The following is a 7,561-nucleotide window of genomic DNA, read 5'->3' on the forward strand; positions in this document are numbered from 1 at the left end:
AGGAGCAATGCACCAGGCGTCCTTGCTTCCATGCCACCATGAGTTTCAAACTATTCCATCAAATCACCAACTACCTGAGATTTGACAACAAACTGACACACAAGGAAAGGAGAGCTGTGGACAACCTTGCTGCCTTCAGAGATATTTGGATACAATTTGTGGAGCAGCTCAGGAAATGGTATAATCCAGGAATACACCTGACAGTTGATGAGCAGCTCATTGCATTCAGGGGTCGCTGTCCCTTCAGCCAGTATATGCTCAGCAAGCGCCTGCCATATGTGGCTTGAAAATTTGGTGGTGCTGTGATGCATCAACAACATTCCCCCTGTCTGGAGACATCTACCTTCGCAAGCAACCTGAAGCTCCACGCCAAGGTAATCTTGGTACCCAGGCTATTGAAAAACTGGTTCATCCCTGGTACAAGATGGGAAGGAATATTGTGGGTGACAATTTCTTCACAAGTACTGACCTGGCAGAAAGACTGCTACAACAGGACTTGACCTATGTGGGTACAATTTGGAAAAACAAGGCTGATATCCCAAACGAGATGCAAGCAAATGGAAGAAGGGGAAACTTTTTCATCCATTTTTGCTTTTGATGGGGAACTCACCATAGTTTCCTATGTTCCTAAGAAGTCCAAAGTTGTGCTGTTGCTGTCAAGCATGCACCAAGACCTGTCAGTGGGTGGAGAGTAAAGAAAGCCAGACATCATCCATGATTATAATAAAAAACAAGGGTGGGGTGGATAACCTTTACCACTTAGTCTGTATGACCACCTGCAGATGGAAAACCAACAGGTGGCCAATGACACTATTTTTCAATATGCTGAATGTGGCTGCCATTGCCAGCCTCATCATTTGGCTAGGCCACAATATAAACTGGAAGCAAAGATCACATTTAAGATGGTGGGTTTTTTTGCAGGAGCTTGGAGAGCAGTTGATCAATGGACAAATAAAATGAAGAAATGGTGGATACACATAATCTGTCTAAGTCTGTCAAGTCTGGTATGACTGCCCTAAATTACAAATTGCCACAATGCACCCCAGTAGAACCTTCTGCAAGCATGAGTGAACATTGTGCTTTTTGTCCAAGGACAGACGACTGCAAAACCCAGAAATAATGCAAAGATTGTAAGCGATTTGCTTGTGTGCACCACAGTACATCACTTCTGCTTTGTGAGGAATGCAATATTTAGTTAAAACAGTTGGGAAATGTTTTTGGAAGTAATGGCTAGTTTGAAAACCGTGTGAACTGCAGACTTAGCAAATTGTTCATTCACATTTTGAAACTCTAAACAAAAGTTTAAATTTTGTTCATCATTCTAGTTAAATAATATTTTGGGTTCAAATAATCATAAATACTCTTTCAAACAATCTGTATGTTTAATAGTTTTTGGTACATTTATACTGTTGTCATTGGTTCCATTTTGTTTATGTGGGTGAGGTAACAAGTTACCCCATGAGAACAACAACAGTTATGATTTCATAAGAATGGATGAGGGTTAAGTAGACACTGTGGCAAAGACATCAATGTTTTACTGAGAGATCATCTCTGATCGAATTTGAGAGACCAGTGTATAAATGACGCATAGGCCACTGACTCAACATTCACAGTCTGAGTCTCTCTTTCTTTATGGTACTTTTATCCTATGTATCTCTGCACATTTCACTTACGCTACTTACATGAGATGAGTCAGCGCATAAAATGTCTTGCTACTGCACCCACACTGCCAAAACTGAGCACTGAAGTATAAATACAGTCTAATGGAGTGATGGTGCAGTTTCTTCCAGTTTCCACTCTGTGCCTGGTTTTTTGCCTTCTACAGTCTGGTTTACTGTACCTTTTTCTCCTTTCGGCAGGTAAAAACCAGATGAACTGAGATGCCCAAACTGCATTGTGGAATTAAATCTGTCATCAACCATCACTTTATTCAATAGTCAGAGGCCTAAGAAATTAAGCCCCAAAAGTATGTATAAAACCCTGAAGGCTAGAAAAGTTTTCCGTAATCATGTAGGGTTTTTCAGTATTTAACTCAGTTGAATGAGAAGTGACCACATTTATTAAAACTCACTAAAATGAGGCGGTCAGCAACATCTAAGCCTACAAATAGCTTTAGCATAGGGTAACAAAACAATCTAACATGCTTAATAGAAACAAGAAGAGGTTTAAGTGCAATAATCCTACAGCACTGGATTTAATACCATGCAACTTAAATGAGGTCACTTTTAACCTCAGCATAGTTAGTATAGAAGTTATGTCTCAGCAAAAGTGGTTTACTTTGTGTTTTAGGCCCAGTAACATAATAGCCTTGAGCCAGTGGTAAAAACCTAGTTTGCAGGAGCCAACAATGTGTATCAACAACGATCAGCTGCTGTTAGGAACAGAGTGATTGTAACAAATATTTTTTTTAAGTGCTTCTATAGTAGGTTCTCCTGAGCCTTCAGGAACAGCAGTTTCCTAGACCACACTTTTGTTTCAACTTCTTCCCCGTACCTAAAAGAGTTCGACAGAGGCGTTCAACACACTGGTGATGTGTAAGGGGTGCATGCAGGTGGATGTGCACACCCTGAGATGGGCTGTGCACCCCCTTGAAGCACCAGCCACAAAACCCTCCTCCAGTTGGTGATCGGCTGCTGGGGGACCCCCACCCCCACCCCATCAGCAATCTGGGGACCCCTCAGACTCGGGAGGCACCAGTTGCCCATACTTCAACATATGACCTGCAAGCCAGATCCAGCCTATTATATCATGTGGCCTGCAGGACTTCCTATAGGTCTGAAAATTTCGCAACAGGGGAGCAATGACACCACTCCCCTGCAGTCAATTTTTCAGATCCATGGTGAGCCCCACAGGACAGACAGCATGGCCCTGTGTGCTGTATCAGGCACAAGGCCCAATACTGGCACACAGGGCCAGGTGCCAGTGGCACAAGGCCCAGTCCCAGCACACATGGGTAGCATGGCGCATCAGAATCTAATCCCAGTGTGTGGAGGCAATATGGGGCTCCAGGGCCCAATGCCACTGTGTGGGAACTGGGAGGAGGTGACATGAAGCCCTGGATGTGGATACAGGGGCCAGTCAAGGCTTCACAGGGTCCAATCTGTCTGTGCAGACTGGTCAAAGTCAGCATGAGGCCCAATCCTAGCATGGGGGCCTCATTTGCCCACAAACTAGCCCCATGCCCCTCATCTGGGCCCTGGGGCCAAAAGGTCAAACACTACTGGTTTAAGACACTGGACATCGTGAAGACGGCAGAGGTCATTCTGGATGGTTGTACAAGTACTTCAGTGTATTAGATGTTGTTATTCCTAATAGCTCATTGCTTCTTTCAGTCAAGGACAGTTTTTCACTAACTTCAGCGCTAGACAGAATGAGCCACAAGTGCACTTTTGAAAAGCTGTATGAACAACTATTACTGGATAGATTTTTAAATGCCTTTATCTTATTTTTAAACACTGCCTCTTCCCGCCCCGCTTTGTCCTTGTTGCCAACTTTTATTGTAATTCTTTTCCTTCAGCTGGTTGTAAAACACTCAACTACCCACTCTATGGGCACACTACCATAGGTGTCCACAAAATGTTTGCAGATGGTTGATTAAAATCAGGTGCACAATAGGGACCAGAATATTCAAACCCCTGTACCTAAACCCAGGTCTTCAGGGCAGGTGTAAGAGGCACAGTGCTACTGACCTACCTCTGACTGTGCTACCTATGTCAGCTGAGGATCCTGGACAACTGTGTACTACAGGTATCTGGAATTTTTGAAGATCTCACAGCTTTCATTCGGGTTTCTAAGCATTGTCTGGAGACTCTAAAGTTAGATACTGTAGTTTGAAAACTGTGGCTTTATCTTTACAGTTCTAATTAAGCAGTTTAATTAAAAATAATTATTGTAATTATCCAGCTTGTTAAGGAATAGCAGAGCACACCAAAATGGAAGTTAAAAAGCTTGGATTCAGCAAAAGAAAAATACCTTGCTTTTCTCGCTTCTTGCTGGACATTTCCCAAGGGGGGAAAAAAAACAAGAGAAAGCAAGAAAATAACTGTAGAAGATTCATATGCATCATACTACATTGCCATTCCATTCTGCCTTCTAAAAAGGTCCTGATAACTGCTGCTAGTGTCATTTAATAGCTAAGATTAGGCAAAAGCAAATACTATGGAGAGAACACATACAGCACAGCAGTAATATAATACAGCAGCAAGTTCTTATTTGCTGCCTACACACTGTAAACTTGTGGGTAACTTTATACATGTGCAGCACCCAACACTCAACTCAGAGAAACAGCCAAAAAAAACCACCACATCCAGTAGTCTGGACAAATAACACCTTCCACCTGAAAAGTGTTGGGTTTTGGTTGGTTTGGTAACTTTTAGTCTTCCTGAAGCAATAAACCAATTCCTGAGAAGAAATGAATGGAAGAGACATGGGAAGAGAAAAAGGTATACGTAACCTTTTCTATATCTTTAATTCAAGCACTGGCAACTAAAAATACCACCCTTTGATGCAAACTACTAAAACAGGAAGACAGTAAAAAAAAAAAAAACAGGATGCCACCCCCTTGTCACAAGCATTCATGAAAGAGAGTAGTATCTCATTTTAAATTAACACGCAATGCACACAGCATTTTGTTTGAATTGCAGCTCCTGGCTGGTACCCTAACAAGTTGCTATGCAAAGATTTTCCTTTTTGGGGTTTAACATGCAAAATAATATGCCTCATAAGTCTTTGTTAAGATTGACCTAAAGTTGTTTTCTCCTCCTGTTTCCAAAGCACAGTAGTGCAGCTCTCACAGTAAGAAGCCAGATAAAGCAGCTGCAGTGCTATCTGTGGAAATGGGCCTGAGCTGACACAGCTGATAATGATCCAATCTTCTGTTAACTCTTAACTTTGGGGGCCTAAAGCCCTGAATTGGGCCTAGCTTTACCTCTCAAAACCATACCTCAGGGAACAAAAAGAGGGGCCCTAAAGAAAGGGGACATTTCTAATGTTCACAGACTCTCTTCTCTAGCATTCTTTGGTTGTTGTTAGAATAGGAAGGAGTGTTTAACAGAATGAGCTGATGAGAAATCAAAGGCTCTCATCAATCCTGCAATGCTGCAAAAAATGTTCCTGTCAAAATTGCAAGCATGCAACCTCTCTGCCCAAGACTAAATCCAAATCCTTTCATTTCTCCTTTTTCAAAACCCCACATTGTTTTTTGCAAGCACTGCAATACTATCCTTCATGTTCCCCCCTACCAAGGACAAGCAGCAGCCTTTTCTAACACAGAACTGTCAGCACACGCTTATCACAGCAAACAAACAAACAAAGGATTACAAGCTTCTAATGAAGTCTTTGAGGCTTTACAGATCAAGCTTCCTAAATTGCTGTTCTCTGAACAAAGGACTCCTGTTAATCGTCAGATTTGTGCTTTAAAATTTTGATAGGTTTGCAGCACTGCTTAGATGCTGCTCTAGTGACACGCTCTGTCTATAAATCTGTTGCTTAACTTTACAAAAGTATCTGTGTCATCCTCTTGACCCTATTTCAAGAAGCTACTTAAACACTTGCTTGTATCGCTTCCTGTTGAGGAAATCACTTAAACATACGCTTTACTTTAAGCATGCTTAAGTTCTGTTCACTCCAAAGGAATTTAAGTACATTACCTGAATAGGGCTGCTCTTCTGAGCTTGGGGATTAGAAGAAATAACTATGGAACTCTCTGCAGAACATAGAGAACTATACTAGAGAGAGGAATATCCTGCATCAGGGCTGTCCAACTTCTGTACTGCCAAGGGCCACACGTGGCACCAGCATGCAGCCACTGGGTTACACACCTTACAACCCACAGGCTGTGGGGTCGGCCCCTGGGATCCTCCCCATCATGCAGGCAGCACCATTGACATGCAGCCTTCTGCTACAGGCTGCAGGGGTGACAAGCAGCTCCCACCAATGCATGGCAGAACTGATGGCACATGCCCCCTGTCTTCTAAGACCTTCCCTGCCATGCAGCAGTAGCAAAGTCAGTTACAGGAGCCTGCAGGTGACATGTTGGTCCTTCCTGACCCAGCATGTGGCTTCACAGTCAACCAGTTCGACAGCCTACATGATAAAGATACATAGTTAATGGCATTTCCCTGTTCAGAGCCCAAACTTCATACATGGTGGTTGGGCATTCTTCTCTCCAAAACAATCCATTTTCTCACTGAATGCACTCAGTCCTCTTCCAGTTTCATTTACTCATTCAGCAACTGTTCTTCTCCATCAACCAAATGCCAAGGCATTTGCTGTGCTTTTCCTGAAAGGATTTTTCACTGCATTTTATCTACTCCTTTAATAACACATTTATTCTTATTTCCTTAAACTGGGAATGCCAATTTTTCTCTTTAATCTTATCCATCAATGTACAGCCTCCCATCTCCAAGTGGGTGATCCCAGGTCCAGCATGTTTCTTTGGCTAAAGGACAAGTGTCCTGTAGAATCAATCTAACTCAGAGTAAGTTTAGCTGAGGATCTATAAAAGTAAACTACTAAAATGAGTAGTTTTTAATTAAAATATGGAGAAAATCTCAACTACAAAATTGCTAGAGCCACACTATAATTATGCTGTCCTTCATGTTTTTCCATTAGCATTTTTATAAGTGACATAATAATAGGGGTCTGTCCCCACATCCCTGCCGACCTCTCAGAACTGTCAGATCCCTTTACAGAATTCAAATAAGTTCATAAAGAGTAGCAAGTCCTTAAATTGAAAATTAAAATGATCACATTCATGTTTAAGACATTACAGACATGTTGTAAATTCATAACATTTATGGTAATAGATTGCTGAAGTAAAAAAGTGAAGAACACCAATATTTCTGAGTCTGCTCTGGGCCCATACTGGGAAGCCAATCTTCCTTGTCAACATTTTATCATTCAAGACCTTATTTTAGCAGTCCATCTAATTTGACAAGAAAGATGAATACCTAAAGGGGCCAAATACTGTTTTTATTGAAGCCAGCAAGAGATTTTCTATGAACTCCAGGGATCTAGAAGGGTACAGATCAACACTTTGCTCAGTAGTGGTTGATTACTGGGTGGTGAAAATATCTTTGGGACTACACCACTCGTCAGACATTAACTTGAATCATCACTAATAGTATCAACATATAAAAGACAGAGTTAGTCACTGGAAAGATTAACATTTTTGGAATGCCAAGAGTATTTATGGCGAGTGTAATTTCCTGTGCCACTCACCAGCATGCCTTGTTCATAGGGGCTTTTCTGGTTTCGCCATTGCTTGAGGAGAGGACAGCTCATTAGAGGGTTAGACTTCGGAAGGTCCTCAGGAGTTCTCTCCTGCCACGTCTTGATGGAAAAAATAGTTTAACTAGGAGGAAGATGTTATGTCCTACCTCCTGGTCCCTTCCTTCAATCTTCCCATCTGTCTTCCTGTTTGGAGCTCCGCCTCCCCTACACCCCACCTAATGCCAACCAAAGATGTTATTCTCTTGCTTCCTCAGTCCAGTCCAAAACAGGCTCTGATATCCTGGCCTTTGAATTATGTTAACTGGATTTGGACGTTGCGTCATCCAGT

This window comes from Gavialis gangeticus, unplaced genomic scaffold (genome assembly GCF_001723915.1).
Source record: "Gavialis gangeticus isolate Ggan-Ray unplaced genomic scaffold, GavGan_comp1, whole genome shotgun sequence".
NCBI classification, from domain to species: Eukaryota; Metazoa; Chordata; order Crocodylia; family Gavialidae; genus Gavialis; species Gavialis gangeticus.